The following is a 22,300-nucleotide window of genomic DNA, read 5'->3' as shown; positions in this document are numbered from 1 at the left end:
GAAGCACCTGCTGCAAAATGTTGAGCGCCATCAATTCCAGTTGGCTCCCAGCACTTTTAAAAATTGATCTCAAATATTAACATTATTAATTTGATGTATAGCTATCACCCTAACAACTACAGTTTTTTAAAATGTTTGTTAGGTACTTTTTTATGAGTAGACTAACAAAATATTTACATTTATACCTGAATACATTGCTTAGAGATTTGCATTCCAGGTTAAATACTGTTAAACTGTTTCTAGTGGGCAAATCAGCAGAAACAAACAATACAACAATGAATAGTCTCAGGCTTTATAAAAAAGTAAAACAAAACACAAAACTAAAAAACAAATGTTAACTCCATCAAATCTAACGCAAATGAACTACTTCAAAGGAATACCAAAAAATGCAGAAATTACATTCCCTGTTTTTTTTGCTTTACTATTTACAAAGTAACTGACTGTTTCCTTTAATTATCCTGTTACTTTAGTATTTGATAAGAGAGTTAACGCTTATGATTTATCTTCCATTAAAAAAAAAAAAAAAAAAAGTAAAGCTAATCCTTGTAACACCCATGTGTGGTATGTAAATATTCAATTTTACCAATTATGGTATTTTACAAGTAGTGAATTGAGTTAGAGAAAATAATGATTTGTTAGAGATGAGATTTGGACTCAGGAGGTTCTGGCCTGTATTTAGATCACATGCCAACACCACTGATAAAAGTAAATATACCAATTTTTCTTTGTAGGTTTTTATATAGAAAATTATGGATGGAATTCCTCATGACCATAAATAATATTGAACTATCCAAATCTGTTATCTATAAGTAAAAATGAAAACATTCCACAGTAGAACCTCGGGAATGGAAGTTGTTCATAACTCTGAAATGTTCATAACTCTGAACAAAATGTGATGGTTGTTCTTTTAGAAGTTTACAACTGAACATTGCCTAAATACAGCTTTGAAACTTTACTATATGGAAGAAAAATGCTACTTTCCCTTTAATTTTTTAATAGTTTACGTTTAACACAGTATTGTACTATATTTGCCTTTTTTTGGTTTGTTTGTTTTTTTGCCTCTGCTGCTGCCTGATTGTGTACTTCCGGTTCCAATTGAGGTGTGTCGTTGACTGGTCAATTCAGGGACTCTCTTTTTTGTAACTCTGAAGTTCTACTGTATCGAATTAGATTTGACATTTAACTTGGAAGCAATGCAACTCTTCTCCCTGCTATAGCCATGCCATTTTTATCTGTGTACAGGCAGTTCAGAGAATATTTATCATTGAGTCGCCATGACAAAAACACAGATTTCAATGTTCATCAGCTTTCCTTTTACCTTATAGAAAATATTAGCTTGGAATTTTTTACTTATTTAATTATTTTTACATTTAATTACCGGTAATATGCTTTTATCTTCATTTTCAAGAGTAATGAAAACCTGGTTACAGGAGAAGAAAAAACACTGAAGAATAGCTATAAATATCACTCACAGAATTTTTCTCTGAGTTAAATAGGGATGAATAATAAATAAATAAAAGTGTCAGCTGGTAATTGGATTCTTGCATATCAAGTCACCACCTTTGAATTACAGTAATAAGCTATAATTCCTCCTAAACTATTTGACAGGCAGCAATAGCACCATCATCAATTATGATCAAAGTTTAGGCGCTTACCTGAATCGGAGGCAGGGCAGAGCTACTACATAACAGGGGGATCTTGAGGAAGGATGATACCCAAGGGCATAGGCACCAACTCCATGGGTGCTCCGGGGCTGGAACACCCATGGAAAAAAACTAGTGGGTGCTCAGCACCCACCAGCCACGCACCGATCAGCTGTTCGGTGTGCCCCTCCAATCAAGTGATCAGTGGGCCCTGCCGATCAGCTGTTCAGCAGTGGGTGGGAAGTACTGGGAAGGGGTGGAGCGGGGGCAGGAAGAGGCCGAGCAAGGGCAAGGCATGCTTGGGGGAGGGGACGGGGCACAGGTGAGGCAAGGGTGGGGCCTTGGGGGAAGGAGCGGATTGGGGCAGGGCCTTGGAGTGGAGTTATATAATCCCTCCCCAAATGACCCAGTCCACAGAAGGATTGCATTTCATAATCTCTGAGATGATGTGGGGAAAACGCAATTTGATGGTAGGCAGTAGCTATTAGTTCTAGGTTTCTCCTGTTAAAGTAGAGTTCTCTTATTTCCTAAAATAAAATACTTACCTACTCTTTTCTAGAAATAAAGATGAGGTGTTCTTAGAGCTTAAGGTTTCATAAGAAGAAGTTCTGGAGTAAACTGATACATTTAAAAAGCAAAGACTCACCAGGCCTAGGTAGTATACATCCAAGAGGTCTGAAGGATCTTAAGAATAAAATGACTGAACTGTATAAAAATGCACATTGTTCTAGCTTATGCTATTATCTCTCGCTCACTTTTTTTAAGTCTTTAATCTGTTCCTATGCTGATTTAGCAGAAATTACCCGTGATCTTTACCGGTCCCTGCTGCAATTCAATTGTATTTTGAATGATGCAGAGATAGCTTTGTATTATTGACCTCCTTAACAGGTGTTTTTGTCTGACCTGTGTGTTCCATGGTGTCTTGTCAGGTTTTCCCCTGCTCATTAAATAATCCTCTCAAAACCATATTGATTTTACGTGCTTTCAGTCTGGTTCAATTTTGTTGTAGGTGGAGCCTTAAGCATGAGTCATTGTCATACGTAAACAAATTCCCAAGTGATTCCTGGAAAAGCTATGTCCAAAAAAGGACAACCTTGTAATCTCAAAGTTAACTAATCAAACCAATAATTTGATGGTTCATACATGCACACTTCCTCTTATATGAAGAACATTTGGGTCTCTTACTATAGCAATTCTGTAACTTCACCAGGAGCCTTGAAAATCCACAATCAATAGTGGGTTTTTTTTTTTACATTAGATGAACTCAGTTTATATTATTTATTTGCCTTAGGTATTGCTTTCTTATAACAACAATTTCACATAATGGGTGGGATTTTCAAAAGCATCTGAACATTTGTCAACATGAGGATACTAAATTAACACAAATCAACTAAAGGTGTGAAGTTAATGAACATAAATTAGAGCACATTTAACACCCATGTGGATGTACTCATTCAGGAATAATTTCTTTTTTAAATTAAATACAGTAACTCCTCACTTAACGCTGTAGTTATGTTCCTGAAAAATGCGACGTTAAGCAAAACGATGTTAGGCAAATCCAATTTCCCCATAAGAATTAATGTAAGGGGGGGGGGGGACGGTGTTAGGTTCCAGGGAAATTTTTTTCACCAGACAAAAAAACTGTATATTATATAGCTATATACACAATATACGTTTTAAACAATTTAATACAGTTCACAGCTATGATGATTGTGAAGCTTGGTTGAGGTGGTGAAGTTAGAGGGTGGAAGAGGGAGGGATATTTCCCAGGGAATGCCTTGCTGCTAAATGATGAACTAGCACTCAGCTGAGCCCTCAAGGGTTAACACATTGTTGTTAATGTAGCCTCTCATCAAGGCAGCACGAACAGGAGGGAGTGGAGACAGCATAGCAGACAGAGACAGACACACACCTTGTGTGTGAGAGGGAGAGAGAGATGCACACTCCCCCTTTAAATAAGCTGACCCACTCTTAAGTGCGTTGAGACAGCAGCTGCTTCCCCAAGCTCTCTCTGTTTCTCTCTGTCCATGTCCCCTCCCTGCTCTGTTTGGAGAAGGGGGTAAGCAGGGTGCAGGAGCAGGGGGGAGAGGGACACCCTGACATTGCCCCCCCATTCTCCCCCTGCACAGCAAGCAGAAGTCTCTGGGAGCAGCTCCAAGGCAGAGGGCAGGAGCAGCACATGGCAGTGGGGGGAGGGACAGCTGAACTGCCGATTGATAGCCTGCTGGGCGGCTGCAGCACATGGAACTTAGGGGATCGGGGAGCTGATAGGGGGAGCTGATAGGGGGGCTGCTGGTCCACCCAAGCCCCCATCAGCTAGCTGCAACGGGCTGCTCTTCTTGCAAGCAGTGGACAAAGCAGGCGGCTGCCCAACAATGTTAGAAGGGAGCATTACACAACTTTAAACGAGCATGTTCCCTAATTCATCAGCAATGTAACAACAAAACAACGTTAACCGGGATGATTTTAAGTGAGGAGTTACTGTAAATTAAAGAAATATTCCCAGTCCCAAAGTTTATATAGTCTAACTGAAGACATGAAGGGTGGAGTCATGACTCGATGAAAGTCAATAGCAAAACTCTGATTAACTTCCAGGGATTTCACTGGAAATGATGAGTGAGAACACAAACAATATGCATGGATTGGGGTAAGGAGTAACATGAGTTACAACACAAGATCATTAATAATCTAAGACATGAGGAAACCTTGATGGTTCAGATTAAAGCTTTGGTTTGGTTTGGTTTAACTTCCTCTGAACAATTCCTGTGAATTGCTTCCTGTGAGCCTTATGTAAGTATTGAGTTTTATGGATGGATTTAGGTGTGAAGAGAGTAGTGACTTGGCAGACCAGAATTGGAAGTGCATCGCAAGCATAGTGGTTAGCATGAAGAAAAAGCCAACATGTGCCATACATGGTAGACAGTTTGAAGCAACTAAAATCATTTAGGTCAGGGGTTCTCAAACTGGGGGTTGGGACCCCTCAGGGGGTTGCGAGGTTATTACATGGGGGGGTCACGAGCTGTCAGCCTCCACCCCAAGCCCCGCTTTGCCTCCAGCATTTATAATGGTGTTACACATTAAAACCACTTTTTTATATATTTAAGGGGTGGGGGAGTCGCACTCAGAGGCTTGCTGTGTGAAAGGGGTCACCAGTACAAAAGTTTGAGAACCACTGATCTGGGCTGTATCCTTTCTGACATTTGTGAAGAAGACACTCTGATGTCTTCGCTATGCCCAAATAAATCTGTTAGTCTTTAAGGTGCCACTGGACTCCTTGTTGTTTTTGTGGATACAGATTAACACGGCTAAGCCCTGATAAAAAAAGAGTGTGTTTTTTAATCAAAGGATAACTAATGTGTGTTAGCTATCCCACTGTAAAAAACAAAAATACAAAAATATGGAGCCACGTTACTGTAGTTTAATTTAGCGATAAAGTTAGTGAAGTCAACAAGAGAGAGGGGGTATAATGCTGATGTTGACTACTACAAAGGTTTTTTACAATTTACTTAGATTTTACAGAGAGATAACTATAGTGTGTTATTTATCTTGCTGAAAAAACAAAAGTCTTGTGAGGTTTCTCCGTTGAGAATCTTTGTGACTAGGACACAAGAAGGTTAAGATTTTTATGTAGGCTTGGTCTACACTACAGACTTATGTCAGTATAACTATGTTGCTCAGGGTGTGGAAAATCCACATCCCCAAGTGATGTAGTTATGTGGAGCTGAACCTTCGCTCAGGGAGTTGGGAGTGCCTATGCCGATGGGAGAAGCTCTCCTGTCAGGACAGGTAGCATCTTCACTAAGCACTACAGCTGCACAGATACAGCTCGCTATGTGTAGACAAGCCCGAAGATAATGGGAAGTACTTCTATGTTGTGAGTTCGATTCTTGTAACATTACAGTTCACTCCAGGAGAGCTCTGTGTTGTGTTAAAATGAGTGAATAGGCTCTGACTGCAGAGGTGTTAACTGGCCACTTCAACTTGAATAGTCTCTTACAGGATGTTAACTGCTTATACGAAACAATCTGTTCCAGCTGGTATTTAGCTGTGACCCTCTGACAACCTTTCCTAGACTTGAAGAAGAGATCTGTGTAAGCTGGAAAGCTTGTCTCCTGCACCAACAGAAAATGGTCTTATAAAAGATTTATTGTCTCACCCACATAGAACAGTTAAACAGCTTTTTGTGGGGGGTTGGGGAGGAGTCTGTCTGTTATATCAGTGTATTCCCTAGAAGAGAGATACCTTAGAAGTAGGAAGTTCATACATTTAGCCACATTAACATGTATGAGAAACTTGGAACATAGGGAATTCATCAAGATTTACTTTGTTTTCTACCTTAAATGTTTTGCAGCTCTCTTCAGTTCTGGTCTCAATGACACCACGAATAAGAAGATCTTGCCATCCTCTCCAGTAAGACTGGATTGAGTGGTATTAGCCAATACATACATGTTAGGCATAGTACATGCTACATTAATAGATATTATGTGAATGGTATTAATATAATATCGTGTCTGTGTGGGGGGGCAGTTATGTTAAGTGAATATATCATGCTTTTCCTACAATTCTGCTCACCTATGTCAAGCATCCCACAACACTTTGCGGCTGAAATAAGTTTTGACATTAGAAAACAGGAAGCCTGTCAAAGTCAAGATACATGAATGGTGTGTCCTTCTGTCACAGGTTGGGATGTACCTCTATGTCCAGCTGGTTTGGAATGTGGTATTCAAAACAGAGATAAGGAAAAGAACAGAAAAACAAGTTGAGAAATTAGTGGGTTGGATTTTAGGTGACAAAATAAGTGCTTTTTAACTTGTAAACAGACCTGATATAAACATAAGTGGATTTAGGGGTGTATCTTTGAATCACATCTTCTGTGCAAGGTGAACATGCTTTGAGATAAGAATTGTTTTTTGTATTGTACTGTTTTGGCTTTAGCTAATAAATTTGGCTGAGTTCAGGTATTTCATCTCTTGAACATTTTTTGTAGTGAACCACAAGTAAAGTCAATGAGTTGGCTATATTATTAATAAATAGTGGCTAAAATAGTATGGCAATGCTTTTCCCACTCGTCCTTTGCTCTAGTGTGTCTTCTGTGGCTGCTTTTCTGTCGAGGTTTAAAAAAATCCTACTCTGACTACTGATGCAGAGACTGAGCACAGCTGAATCCGAAGGCTTGTATAACTGAGGAAATTAACCAGAATAGCTTCCCTTGTGGACACTCTTATTTCAAAATAGCTATTGCCCTTTAAATTCACACCATACCTAAATCTGAAATAAAGTTCAAGTGTAGACAAGCTGAGTTCCAAAAACGGACAACTTTAAAGTGACCACCAGAATTCGGTGTAGATTGGTCTTGCATTGCCCTCAGTGGAAAAGGAAAATGGTGGCAGCATCAAAGTAGTGGCTTTTCCATTAAGGTAGGGTGTGAATTTAAAGTGCAGTAGCACTTTAAAATTGGCCACATTGGGAGTTATTCCATAATAGCTATTTTTCAATAGCTATTCTGGTTAATTTCCTAGTGTAGACAAGCCCTAAGAAACAGTCTTTAGGAATTGTAATCTCTCCTCAACTTCTGTCTCTTTCCTCCTGGGGTCTGTGATCCCTATTCCTGATTCTGAGTGCTTTCTGAAGTGACAAATGTGTTCAGTCTTTTTTTCAGCCTTGGAAATCAGTCTAGCATGCCATGCCGATTTTTTCATGACCAGATAAGGAGACCCTTGATGAATCCAAGCACTTGGCTGTGTCCTTCTTAGGATTAGAGGCTGCTTTGATACAACTAGTTCAAATTGACCCTACAAGAGTAGGTTGAAAGGGAAGCCTGTGTTCCGGGCATTTAGTTTTAGTTTTTCAGAGTTTGCAAGCTGCAAGGAAAAATAAATCTGAGCAAGAACACCCAGTGTTGAAACCCTTTCCTGTGAAGCAGAGAAACAACTGGAGCATAGACACCACAGTATAAAGGAGCAGCCTGTTTGACACTCATAAATCATTACTACTTCTGCTACCTGCCAGGTTGAGAAGGGAGGATCGGCACCTATTGTTTCTGAATTGGTCTACTCGGGTGCTGAATGTGGATTTCAGAACATATAACTTGCTTACCATTTGTTTCTTTTAGTATGTAATTTTCTCTGTCTTTTCTATGTTTGATATAGCAGCTCTGACTAATGGTATTGTGTGTTTTTTTGTTAGAAATGTAATAAATACATAACTTCCTCAGCATTGATTCATACAAGTATATTCTGCTATTGGTGCTGTCTTGATTTAATGCTAAAGGAGGTTGCATGGTGGCATATGGATGAGACTAGATATCCATAGTTACTGTATGCCGATCAATTTAATATCAGTCTTCAGTGACTATCAAACAGATGTTTCCTTCTTTAGAACTGCAGTGAGGACTGAGTTTGTGCACCGTAGTGATTCCAGAATTCTAAATTTGGGAGTAAACTATTGGGCGGAAGACACAGAAAAACAGACACATTAAGGGTATGTCTACACTACGAAATTAGTTCGAATTTATAGAAGCCGGTTTTATAGAAATCGGTTGTATACAGCCGATTGTGTGTGTCCCCACATAAAATGCTCTAAGTGCTGTAGTCGGCGGACCGCGTCCACAGTACCGAGGCTAGCGTCGACTTCCGGAGCATTGCACTATGGGTAGCTATCCCACAGCTATCCCACAGTTCCCGCAGTCTCCGCCGCCCATTGGAATTCTGGGTTGAGATCCCAATGCCCGGATGATGCAAAACAGTGTCGCGGGAGGTTCTGGGTACATGTCGTCAGGCCCCTCCCCCTCCGTCACAGCAACGGCAGACAATAGATTTGCGCCTTTTTACCTGGGTTACCTGTGCAGACAACCCACGGCAAGCATGGAGCCCGCTCAGCTCACCGTCACCATATGTCATCTGGGTGCCGGCAGACGTGGGACTGCATTGCTACACAGCAGCAGCAGCTAACTGCCTTTTGGCGGTAGACGGTGCAGTAGACTGGTAGCCTTCATCGGCGATCTGGGTGCTGGCAGCCGTAGGGCTGCATTGCACCAGCCCCTTGCCTTTTGGCAGTAGATGGTGTATTACGACTGGTAACCGTCCTATTACAAGTTGGATCATCGCACATTAGCAGAATCTTCCTGGAGCAGCAGATTGTGCAATAGGCCTGAAGGCCATCGTAGTACACTAACTGCCAAGCGCCCAGTATTTGCTGCCAAGCACCCAGAAGATGCCGAGGGCTATCAGTCACGCTGCACCGTCGTCTTAAGATGTAAAAAATAGATTTGTTCTGTATTCATTTCCTTCCCCCTCCCTCCGTCAAATCAACGGCCTGCTAAACCCAGGGTTTTCAGTTTAATCTTTGGGGGGACCATTCTGTGTGACAGTTGTTTGTGTTTCTCCCTGATGCACAGCCACCGTTCTTGATTTTAATTCCCTGTACCTGTACGCCATGTCGTCATTCGGCCCGCCCTCCCTCCCGCCCTCCCTCCTTCCCCTGGTCCGTCAGATACTAGTTTCGCGCCTTTTTTCAGACCAGGCGCCATAGCTAGCACTGGGATCATGGAGCCCGCTCAGATCACCGCTGCAATTATGAGCACTATGAACACCACGCACATTGTCCTGGAGTATATGCAGAGCCAGGACATGCCAAGGCGAAACTCAGACCAGCCGAGGAGGCGATTGCAGCGCGGCGAAGAGAGTGATGAGGAAATTGACATGGACATAGACCTCTCACAAGGCACAGGCCCCAGCAATGTGGAAATCATGGTGTCACTGGGGCAGGTTCATGGCGTGGAACGCCGATTCTGGGCCCGGGAAACAAGCACAGACTGGTGGGACCGCATCGTGCTGCAGGTGTGGGACGATTCCCAATGGCTGCGAAACTTTCGCATGCGTAAGGGCACTTTCATGGAACTTTGTGACTTGCTTTCCCCTGCCCTGAAACGCCAGAATACCAGGATGAGAGCAGCCCTCACAGTTGAGAAGCGAGTGGCGATAGCCCTGTGGAAGCTTGCAACGCCAGACAGCTACCAGTCAGTCGGGAATCAATTTGGAGTGGGCAAATCTACGGTGGGGGCTGCTGTGATCCAAGTTGCCAGGGCAATGAAAGACCTGGTGATATCAAGGGTAGTGACTCTGGGCAACGTGCAGGCAATAGTGGATGGTTTTGCTGAAATGGGATTCCCAAACTGTGGTGGGGCCATAGACGGAACCCATATCCCTATCTTGGCACCGGAGCACCAAGCCACCGACTACATAAACCGCAAGGGGTACTTTTCAATGCTGCTGCAAGCCCTGGTGGATCACAAGGGACGTTTCAGCAACATCAGCGTGGGATGGCCGGGAAAGGTACATGATGCTCGCGTCTTCAGGAACTCTGGTCTGTTTCGAAAGCTGGAGGAAGGGACTTTCTTCCCGGACCAGAAAGTAACCGTTGGGGATGCCTATCGTGATCCTTGGGGACCCAGCCTACCCCTTAATGCCATGGCTCACGAAGCTGTACACAGGCAGCCTGGACAGTAGTCAGGACCTGTTTAACTATAGGCTGAGCAAGTGCCAAATGGTGGTGGAATGTGCATTTGGACGTTTAAAAGCGTGCTGGCGCAGCTTACTGACTCGCTCAGACCTCAGTGAAAAGAATATCCCCATTGTTATTGCTGCTTGCTGTGCGCTCCACAATATCTGTGAGAGTAAGGGGGAGACATTTATGGCGGGGTGGGAGGTTGAGGCAACTCGCCTGGCCGCTGATTACGCGCAGCCAGGCACCAGGGCGGTTAGAGGAGCACAGCAGGGCGCGGTGCGCATCAGAGAAGCTTTGAAAACGAGTTTTGTGACTGGCCAGGCTACTGTGTGAAACTTCTGTTTGTTTCTCCTTGATGAACCCTCCAACCCCCTCCCCCCCGACCCGGTTCACTCTACTTCCCTGTAAACCAACCACCCCCCCTCCCCTCCCCACTTCGAGCACCGCTTGCAGAGGCAATAAAGTCATTGTTTTTTCACATTCATGCATTCTTTATTAATTCCTCACAGAAGTAGGGGGATAATTGCCAAGGTAGCCTGGGATGGGTGGGGGAGGAGGGATGGAAAAGGACACACTACATTTTAAAACTTTAACTCTTATTGAAGGCCAGCCTTCTGATGCTTGGGCGATCATCTGGGGTGGAGTGACTGGGTGGCCGGAGGCCCCCCCACCGTGTTCTTGGGCGTCTGGGTGAGGAGGCTATGGAACTTGGGGAGGAGGGCTGTTGGTTAAACAGGGGCTGTAGCGGCGGTCTCTGCTCCTGCTGCCTTTCCTGCAGCTCAACCATACGCTGGAGCATATCAGTTTGATGCTCCAGCAGACGGAGCATTGACTCTTGCCGTCTGTCTGCAAGCTGACGCCACCTATCATCTTCAGCCCGCCACTTGCTCTTTTCATCCCGCCATTCAGCCCGCCACCTCTCCTCTCGTTCATATTGTGCTTTTCTCATGTCTGACATTGACTGCCTCCACGCATTCTGCTGTGCTCTATCAGCATGGGAGGACATCTGGAGCTCCGTGAACATATCGTCCCGCGTCCTCCATTTTCTCTTTCTAATGTTCACTAGCCTCTGTGAAGGAGAAACATTTGCAGCTGGTGGAGGAGAAGGGAGAGGTGGTTAAAAAAGACACATTTTCATTTTTAGTTTATTTCAATACAAATAAAAGGTTAATAATTAATAATGTATCATTCAACATAACCATGCCTTTAATTAACTAGGACAATGGTTCTGTGTCATGTATAATTTCAACTGAAAGCAGATTCACAGGTGGAACTAAAACTGAAAGTGCAAGGAGCAGCAAGTGCAAAGAACACATACCACATATACTCGTTCATCAGCCCGTTCGTTTATAAGATGACCTCACAAGATGGATAGGTAAAAATAGCAAAAACTGTATGACCCTTTCATAAGCCGACCCTATATTTCAGGGGGTGACAAACTTTGGCTCCTGGCCTGTTAGGGTAAGCTGCTAGTGGGCCTGGATGTTTTGTTTACCTGGAGCGTTCACAGGCACGGAGCCCCTCAGCTCCCAGTGGCCATGGTTTGCCATTCCCAGCCAATGGGAGCTGCGGGAAATGGCACCACAGGTACAGGTAAACAAAACGACAATGTATTAGATATTCAATTCAATGATTCCATAGAGTTTAAATCATCAAATTTTGGTGTATACCCTTTTATAACCCAACCCCTGCTCTTCTATGCACCACTTTTTTACCCCAAATATTTGGCTTATGAACAAGTACATTCAGTATTCTGTTTCATGGAAGATTTTGAGTTTGCAAAAAATAAAATCCACTTTTTCCCCCCTCTGAAACGAAATTTTAGTGAAATCAGCATACTTGCATGGTGTTTTGTTTTTGACAACTGCATTTGCTGATAGCAAATGGTGCCATCTGAGTTTTTTTCTGACCAGCTCTAGTGAAAGCAAACTGCAGAGTGCCCTAAAGAGATCAGACCTACAAGGGGCAAAAAGTAATTAGTAGTTTAGATACAAAATGAGGGAGCATGGTTCATATATGAGTTTGTTGTCTTAATATTGTCAATTCTTGGTGTGTAACCAGTGACTGCAGATGTTCAGGGAACATGTGGTATTGAGTGATTGGGAGGGGATGTGTCTATGAAAGAATCTCTGTTTGAAGAAGTGGTCCGCAATGTGAAAATTTGGAGGAACAACTGAATGAAGATTGAGTCAATAGGTTAACAACTTACGATCCTCTGTGTAACGCTGCTGCTTCATTAGTTTTAAAATTTCTATCACATCAGGACTGTGCAAGTGTGGTGTGCTCCAAGAAAAGGGCATGGGCATGAGTGAGTTTAAGGAATAGGTGTAGACTTATGCATTGAGTGGCAAGTTAACTACTCCAGTTTGTCTGTTCTTTACTTGCAAATGTGCAGAGTAAAAAGGAGATATGTCTTATGGAGACTGTAATGTCTGAGAAAACATGGCTGTAAACATGATTCTTATTATCCTAAAGAGGCCTGGCTCTTGAAGCTGCTGGGGGAGTGGGGAGAGAGATTGGTGTCTGAGTTGAACAGCTATCCATGATCAAATTCCCCTGAACTCCCTGCTCTACTCATCACTTTTACTTGGCACTCATTCACACTGTGTGGGATCCAGCTCTAAGGCCATGTCTACACTGCAAAGTTAAGTCAACTTAAGTTAGGTTGACGGACAGCTACTGCTATAATTAAACCGCTTTTGCATGTCCACACTACACAGCTTGTGTTGGTGGAGCACATCCACAGTAGCAGCTCTTGCACTGACACAGTGAGCAATGCACCATGGGTAGTTATCCCAATGTGCAACTCACCATCGTCCACCGCAGGGTGTTTTGGGAAGGTTGTGCAATGTCTCATGCGGGCAGTTGCAGCATCCCATGATGCAGTTTTCACTAGCCCATCATTCCATGGGCTTCCTAGTACATTTCTCACCACTTTTCAACAGCCCCTGTAACCTGTGCATCTGCCATCTCCATCAGAAAGCATGAATCCTGGACTGCTCTCCAATATTGTGGTGAGCATTATGAATATAACACACCTGATCCTGCAGTATTTTCTGAGATGCAAATCTGATGATGATGCTTTGGTGTCTGCCTTGCTGTGTGCCATAGAAAGAAACAATTCAGGATTGCTTTTTGTATTCATGGAGCAGCTACACATGGTGGACCATCAGTTCTGGGCTTGAGAAACAAGCACGGAGTGGTGGGATCACATTGTTATGCAGGTTTGGGATGATGAACCGTGGCTGCAGAACTTTTGGATGAACAAAGCCACCTTCCTGGATCTGTGTATGGAGCATGCCCCTACTCTGAGGCACAAGGACACTAAAATGAGAGCTGCCCTCACGGCACAGAAGTGAGTGGCGATCGCTGTGTAGAAGCTGGCAACACCAGACTGCTACTGATCATTCCTGAATCAGTTTGGAATCAGAAATCCACATGGGGTTGCTGTGATGCAAGTGTGCATGGTCATTAATTGCCTTCTGTTATGAAGGACTGTGACTGTGGGTAATGTGTGTGAAATAGTGGATGGCTCTGCAGCAATGGGATTTCCTAACTGTGGTGGGGCAATAGATAGCACACAGATCCCTACTGTGTGCCCCAGGCCGCATTGAGATGGAGTGCATCAACAGAAAGGGCTACTTTTCTATGGCATTGCAAGTGCTGGTGGATCACTGAGATTGTTTCACCGATATCATCACAGGCTGGTCAGAGAAGGTGTATGACACATACATCTTTAGGAATACAGACCTGTACAGAAAGCTGCAAGCAGGGACTCTTTTTTCCAGACCAGAGGATTATGAGTGGGGATGTGGAGTGCCAATAGTGATCCTGGGAGATCCAGCATACCCCTTGCACCATGGCCCATGAAGCCATACATTGGCCAGCTTGACAGCAGCAAGGAGCACTTCAACAACAGACTCAGTAGGTATGGAATGACTGTTGAGTGTGCCTTTGGTCGCTTAAAGGGTCACTGGTGCTGTCTCCTCGGGTTAGATCTCAGTGAGGGCAATATCCCCATGGTCATAGCAAAAAGAAGAACAGGAGTACTTGTGGCACCTTAGAGACTAACAATTTATTAGAGCATAAGCTTTCGTGGACTACAGCCCACTTCTTCGGATGCATATAGAATGGAACATATATTGAGGAGATATATATACACACATACAGAGAGCATAAACAGGTGGGAGTTGTCTTACCAACTCTGAGAGGCCAATTAATTAAGAGGAAAAAAAAACTTTTGAAGTGATAATCAAGATAGCCCAGTACAGACAGTTTGATAAGAAGTGTGAGCATACTTACAAGGGGAGATAGATTCAATGTTTGTAATGGCTCAGCCATTCCCAGTCCTTATTCAAACCGGAGTTGATTGTGTCTAGTTTGCATATCAATTCCAGCTCAGCAGTCTCTCGTTGGAGTCTGTTTTTGAAGTTTTTCTGTTGTAAGATAGCCACCCGCAGGTCTGTCACTGAATGACCAGACAGGTTAAAGTGTTCTCCCACTGGTTTTTGAGTATTTTGATTCCTGATGTCAGATTTGTGTCCATTAATTCTTTTGCGTAGAGACTGTCCGGTTTGGCCAATGTACATGGCAGAGGGGCATTGCTGGCACATGATGGCATATATCACATTGGTAGATGTGCAGGTGAACGAGCCTCTGATGGTATGGCTGATGTGATTAGGTCCTATGATGATGTCACTTGAATAGATATGTGGACAGAGTTGGCATCGGGGTTTGTTACAAGGATAGGTTCCTGGGTTAGTGGTTTTGTTCAGTGATGTGTGGTTGCTGGTGAGTATTTGCTTTAGGTTGGGGGGTTGTCTGTAAGCGAGGACAGGTCTGTCTCCCAAGATCTGTGAGAGTAAAGGATCATCTTTCAGGATAGGTTGTAGATCTCTGATGATGCGCTGGAGAGGTTTTAGTTGGGGGTTGAAGGTGACAGCTAGTGATGTTCTGTTATTTTCTTTGTTGGGCCTGTGTTGAAATGGTCATAGCAGTCTGCTATGCACTTCATAATATCTGTGTAGCAAAGGAGAAGTTGCCCCATGGGTGGCACATGGAATTTGAACAGCTGTCTGCTGACTTTGAGCAGCCAGATACCAGGACTATCAGAGGGGCTAAATGGGATACTATGTGGATCAGGGAGACTTTGAAGGAACATTTTAACTGTGAACTACTGTAATGTGTTGAACCTGGCATTATTTTTTTGCATGGTAGTATGAACATTGTAATGATTGCTGTGTGTGTACTACTATAACAATACAAATGCACCTATTGCTACTGTCTCTGAATGTTAGCAGCAGTCACCATGTGTTGGAGAATAATAAAGATTCATTCACTTTCCATAAGTTGATTTTTATTCTACACCCATGCAAACATACCTATGTCATTCTGAACTAAACTTCTTACACACAAGAAAAAGTATCTTTAAAGGGGAAGGGATAGTGAATTCACAGGCACGTAGGCCAACGAGGATCTCACAGCTGGCTGTATGTCTAACTGTCATTGTGCGTGATGTCCTGTAGAGTGGAGTGCCTGGGGTACTGTTGTGGCAATGGAAGATACCTGGAGTGCGTGGGGGGAATGTAGGGAAGTCCTGGAATGCAGTTCTGTATGGGCTGCAGGGGGAGGCAAGCACAGATATGTTCAGCCTGAAGTTCAATCAGAGAGCACAGCATGTTTGTTTGCTCCCTGAGCAGCATTATCAGCATCTCTTCCTGGTCCTGCTTTCTTTTCTCCGTATCCCTCCACATTTTCTCATTGATTGCCTCTCTCCAAGCTCTCTGCTCACAATCTGAAGCATCAGAGGACTGCAGCACCTCCTGGAACATGTCTTCCTTAGACCTCTTCTTTCTTCTACTTATCTGCCCGAGCCACTCCGCCAGTGTGCATGAGGGGGACCCTTAAGGCCACATTTGCATCTGGTTAAGAAACAATGGACAGAGGTCTTCTTGTCAGTGCACTTACACTCCTGGATCCAAACAAGTTACAAGCATAACTTTCTCACTTTCCCTTAGGAGTCATTCAGCATGGTGGCAGCCCCAGCCATGGTGAGTACAGCCTGCAGGAGAGGGGGTGAGTTGGGACAAATTGGTGGGTTGCACTAGGTTATCAGTACAAGCACCTAGGTCTATCGTAGTGAATACTGGCACCGTTTTCTACAGGCGGCGATGATTGTAGCTGATATCTCATTCCTGAAGGTAACCAAGGCTGCAAGGGAGCACCTCCTGCATGCGTGTGGATACATTAGGTCCATATGCTGCTAGCCTGTGTGCTGCAATAGTGCCTGCTGAAGTAATTGCCAAGTGGCGTGGCAATGTGTCCTACCGTGGGGGAAGAAACAAGGCATCCCTACCAAGAAACCTTTGGCAGAGGATTGCAGAAAGAAAAGTTTCCTAGAGATCTGTATGAAGGATTCATGGGACATCCAGGCAGGGCTGACGGGAGGGGGGGAAGCCGGTACAAATTACCAGGACCCGGCAGTCCGGAAGGGGGCCCGGGGTCCAGCTTCCCCCCCTCTCATCGGCCCTGTTTAGCCGGTCCAGGGTCCAGAAGGGGGCCCGGCTTCCCCGCCTTCCACCCCCCCCCCTCGTCGGCTCTGTTTAGCTGGTTCGCCCTTGCTAGGGGGCCCGAAATATTTTTTTCACTGGGGCCCGAACCCGCTTTTGGCGGCCCTGCATCCAGGTGTGCATAAACAAACTTTTCCACAGGCTCCCACTGCCTAGCTGTACCGGGGAATGAGAAAGCAGATAGCAAATGTACTTGTATAGGTTCTTTCACTACCTCTTCTAGCCTGATTAAAAAAGTAGTAAATGAGCATATGTGTCCCTGCAATATTGAAGCAAACTGAGTATTTACCAGAGGTTCCCTCCCCTGCATCAGACTCTGCACAGCTACACTGCTGGGGGAGACTTAGACTGCTCTGTAGTCAAAAAGAGATCCTTGCTTGCCCATGCCACCGGATCTCCCTGTCACATGTCCCCCATCCTCCTCCACCTCCACTCTTTCATTCAACACATTGTCCTCGGAGTTCACTCTGGTAGCTGGTGACTCCAGCCTCCCAAAGTATCCACGAGGCTCTTAGCGGTGGAGGTGGAGTCGTTGTCAAGGATGGCATGCAGCTCCTTGTAGAAGCAGCATGTCTGCAGCTCTGCACAAGAACGACTATTTGCCTCCCTTGCCTTCCGATATGCCCGCCGCAGCATTTTTTTGATTTTTACATGGAAGTGCTGCATGTTCCTGTCATAGCCCTTCTCCGCCATGCCCCAAGCGATCTAGCCATAGATATCAAAGTTCCTGCATCTGGAGTGGAGCTGTGACTGCGCAGCCTCTTCTCACCACAGACCCAGGAGATCCACCACCACTGGTCTACTCCAAGCAGGAGAGTGTTTGCTGAGTGGAGATGGCATGGTCTTCTGGGCAGTACCTATGTTAGCTCTCCATACTGAGCAAACAGGAAGAACAATATCAAAACTTCCTGGAACTTTAAAAGGGGAGGGGCGAATACTTATGTAACTGGCTGCAGAGCAGCAGAGTTCAAAACAGTGAGTAGAGCGGTCATGGTGGGCATTGTGGGACACCTTCTGGAGGCCACTTAAGTTAACGCAAGCAACACAGTGTCTCCACTGATACTGAGTCTCTCTAACTGCGTTGCCCTAAGCGCTATGCCTCTTGCCAAGGTGGTTTTATTAGGTCCGCATGACAGGCAAGTTACAGTGGCGAGAGGAGCATTGTAGTGTGTACACCTCCATAGTTAGGTTGACATAAGCTGCCTTATGTTGACTTAACTTCATAGTGTACATGAGACCTAGGACATTAATGTGCCCTGTAAATAAGTTTTTGGAGCACTCTCTCTTTCTCTCTCTCTCTCTCTATATATATACTAGGAACATTTGCATGGAAATTGAAATTTTTGTTTCTTAAGAATTTTCTATCCCTGAGATCATAATCCATTTGTGTACCATAATCATGAAAACATAGAAGCAGAAGATTATGGTATATTTTGGTGGATAAAAGCTAGTACATGCACAAAAACACATATGAGCCTTATTCTGTCCTCAAATCCACATTTCTGTTTGATGTACGGAATAAACAATATGTTTGATAACGCAATGCTAGCTTCAGCTTTAGCTGTCAATATTGTGTTGTTCTGCCTCTTTCAAAAGGTGTAGATCTACATATCCATATGTTATCTCTGTTTGGGATGGCAAATTCCCAAAAGTAGGTTGGTTAAAAGAGGGCACACTTATTTAAAAAAAGGTCTTCCTTTGGTAAAATCTTCATAACCGAAATCAAATAACAGCTTAAATTATATTCATTTGTAGCTCTAAGAACTGTTGATAATTGAGCCTCCTAGAATGAATAGCCAATTTAATCAGGTATCCAAATGTAAATGCTAACACTCAGAAGCATCAGGTGGGTCTGTGACATTCAAGAGGTGGAATTTGGGTCCATCTATCAATGAAAATAGTATATTTTCCACACAGTATTTATGTAATTAAAAACATCCTTAAAATGTAATATATTAAAAAAAAAAAACTTTTCCCAATATTTAATTCATTTTGTGTAAGACAGATGGGAGCCATTAAGAAGATCAATCCTTCAAAATGATTCACACAGGTAGACTCTGATGTCTTCAGTGAGATGCCACATAGATAATTAGCAATAGCAAATCATGAGTCATCTCCTTGCATTGGGGCGATGTAAAGGGAAATATATCATTTTGAGGCCAAATCATGTTTTCAGAATCCTTGTTTATGCTATGCATTTAGTGCATAGCCTGCACAAATTCTTATTTGGATATTGGGGTATCAAGAAAAGGGTCATTTCTACATTAAAATCAAGCTAGTGGGCCAATCTTGACACCCCTAACTCATGAGTACTCCTGCTAACTTCAGCATTGGACTGTGGGTGAAATACGGTTCCCCTGACGTCATTGGCAAAACTCCTATTGAGTTTAGTGCAGCCAGAGTTTCACCCTTAGTCACGATTTCTGGAACAGATCTCATGAAGGAACTTATATTAGGTGCTGCCATTCTCTTTGCAAGATAAATATGTGGAAAATGATCACTGGGCCTGTGGTAGTAACCGAGTGAATGACTTATGCCATTTTCTCCTTATCCATCCAAAGATGTAATACTATTAAGTAGTGTAACCTGGATAAAATATAAGAAAGGAGAACAGACTGAAAAGGAAAGTGATACAAACACATTGAATCTGGGTTTATATGCCAGTGTATTAGACTGAGGGGATTTCCCAGTGTTCTCAGTTGAAATGTACGTTAGATTGATATTCAATTCACTCAGCCTGAGGAAAAGTTGTTTTGTTGTTGTTTTTGTTTTACATTTAAATGCATGATATTTTCCCCCTTTCTCCTCCAATGCCCCAGGGGCCATTTCCCCTCTGTTCTCTTGTACAATGAATCAGACAGAGAATTCCAGTAACCCCAGCAAACCTTGAAATTATTTTCCATTGTGGATATGGCATAGAGTAGGGTGTATTTTACAACAAACCTGCTAGCAGATCCATAAAGCAGGTTTATAGAATCATAGAATTGTAGAAATGTAGGACTGGAAGGAACCTCAGTAGGTCACTTAGTTCAGTCTCCTGCACTGAGGAAGGATTAAGTGTTATCTAGACCATCCCTTACAGGTTTTTGCCTAACCTGTTCTTACAAACCTCCATTGATAGAGATTACATAACCTGCCTGACCAGTTTATCCCAGGGCCAAACTATCCTGACAGTTAGGACATTTTTCCTAATGTCTAACCCAGGGGTCAGCAACCTCTGGCATGCGGCTCACCAGGGTAAGCACCCTGGTGGGCCGGGCCAGTTTGTTTACCTGCCGTGTCCGCAGGTTCGGCCGATCTGCGCTGGCTCTCACTGGCCGCGGTTCGCCGCTCCAGGCCAATGGGGGCGGCGGGAAGCCACAGCCAGCACATCCCTCGGCCCACACTGCTTCCTTTATATTTTCTCCAAGTCGTCTACATCTTTCCCGAAGTGTGGTCTGGACACAGTACTCCAGTTAAGTCTTTACCAGTTCTAAGTAGTGTGACTTCTCATGTCTTTCTTGCAACATTCCTGCTAATACATCTCAAAATGATGTTGGGGTGTGGGGGGTGGGTGGAGAGTTGTTTATTTGTTTGCTTTTGCAACGGAATTACAATATTGATTCATATTTAGTTTGTGATCCACTATAACCACCAGATCCTTTTCTGCAGTATTCCTTCCTAGGCAGTCATTTCCCAGTTAGTGTCAACTTTGGAGAGAACTCAGTTGTCATCCTAAACAGTGGGAAAGGATTATTATAGTAAGAAGATTGATGAAATTTGCAATACAGTATGTGTTGGGGGGAAAAATTAAAGGCATAGAATATTTATCTCATGAATTGAACTTATGGGAGATTTTAGGAAACTACGGGTACCAATTTTTGTAATTTATTAATAATCTTTATGTTAGTTATTGGTCACACATGCTACATACTTACTTATCAACAAAATTATGCATTGGTTATACTGTACACCCTGAATCTATCATGCATTTCAGTAGGGTTGAACACTAAAAAGTTACTCCAATATTTTTATCCAGGTGTATCTATGAAAAACTACTGTGTCTTCAGCATATATTTAACCAAGGACAGATTTTTTTTTTAAGTACGTTTAAAAATAAAATAAAGCCAGGGTCTTTAAGAGATATCAATTTTAACTAGCTTGGCAGGATCAGCAGAAGGGCCATCAAATACAAGTTGTTTTATCTTTAAGTCAGATGTGATTTAAATGGCTGTATAGTGTACCACTAATTCTCCTAGAATGGTTTTCTTTGTTTCAGGTCTGCTTTCAATTCCAATTCAAAAGTCATTTATTCTGCTGCGGTGCCTCTGGCCTAGCCTGATTACTAATCTCAATTCAATTTTCAAGGACTTGTAAATAAAGTTAAGCTAGGCATCCACTCTGTCTTTAGTGCATATACTTTCGTGCTACCCTGTTCAGTTAATAATCATTATTTTTATTTTTATTTGAATCTGACATTTTTGCCCTGAGAATTGTTCATTGCTTACCATGTGAATTATCCATCTGTCTAGGTACCGCTATTCCCCTCATCACCATAGTTTCTGAGAGTCTAGAAACAATGATGTTTTTATTCTAAGGCTCAGTGTTTCTTAACATCTTGTAATTTCTTTATTTCTTTATATTTACACTGTGCAAAGTGGCCACAAAGGAAATATGAGACCCCGGCATGCACAAGTATGAGCTTTTTCCTTTCCCCAGTGGTGCTCAACCCCTACTCATCCCCAGGCCCTGCCCTTACTCCACCTTTCCCCCAAGCACACACCCTGCCTCGTCCCACCCCCGCTCCGCTCCTCATCTTCCCGCCCAGTTCTTCCCCCTTTCCTGAGCATGCCTCGTCCCTGCTTCTCCCCTTCCCCCACCAGCGCCTCCTGCATGTCGTGGAACAACTGATCGCAGAGGGCGGGAGGCGCTGAGAGGGAGGGGGAAGAGTTGATCATCAGAGCTGCCAGCGGGAGGCGCTGGGGGTGAGGGGAGCTGGCTGCTGGTGGATGCAAAGTACCTACTAATTTTTTAATCTGTGCTTATGGCTGCATGGAATATTCCTGGCACAGCAATACCTTCAGGCATGTGCAGAGCTGAATGTAAACTCGCCGTATAGAAGCCCCCATGTCAGGGGACAAATTGGGGTCATCTCAGGGTCGGCACAGATAGGGATGGCATGTATTGACACAGGAAAGGTGTGGATAGAGTAATCTTGCACCCTGGCTCTTCCCAGATTGCTACAGGGCCCATGAACTAAACTTATTCCAAGATTGGGTAGGTACAAGCCACATACACACACAAGCTGCTTCCTCTTCTGTTCTCTACGAGAGAGCCTTTGGCAAAGCATCATTTCCCTGGGAAATGACTTTCCCTTCCACTCTGAAATTTTGCATTTTGTAATGGAGTATAGGTTTTAGGGCAATTTCCCTGAGTGCTTATTTTCCACCAGTAGTGTGTTGTTAAGCTCCTCATCTCTTACTTTACCCAGCACTTTATTTGCCTCCTGTGTTGCCGCACAACAGATTAGTGATATCCCAGGAGGTTCAGAAAGACAGTTTTATCACCAGACACATTCTTTCCTCTCCTTCAAGATCACCATCA

The 22,300-nt window shown here is 43.6% G+C and overlaps 1 protein-coding gene across 2 annotated transcripts in view; it reads left to right on the top strand.

Annotated features, from left to right (window-relative positions):
- CSMD3 (CUB and Sushi multiple domains 3) overlaps nt 1-22,300 on the top strand; it is a 1,168,516-nt gene that overhangs the window by 774,083 nt on the left and 372,133 nt on the right. The gene's annotated exons all lie outside the window — the stretch shown is intronic.

This window comes from Chrysemys picta, chromosome 2 (genome assembly GCF_011386835.1).
Source record: "Chrysemys picta bellii isolate R12L10 chromosome 2, ASM1138683v2, whole genome shotgun sequence".
Taxonomy (NCBI): Eukaryota; Metazoa; Chordata; order Testudines; family Emydidae; genus Chrysemys; species Chrysemys picta.
Note: the sequence above shows the minus strand (reverse complement) of the source record. Positions and strands in the feature narration are given on the sequence as shown.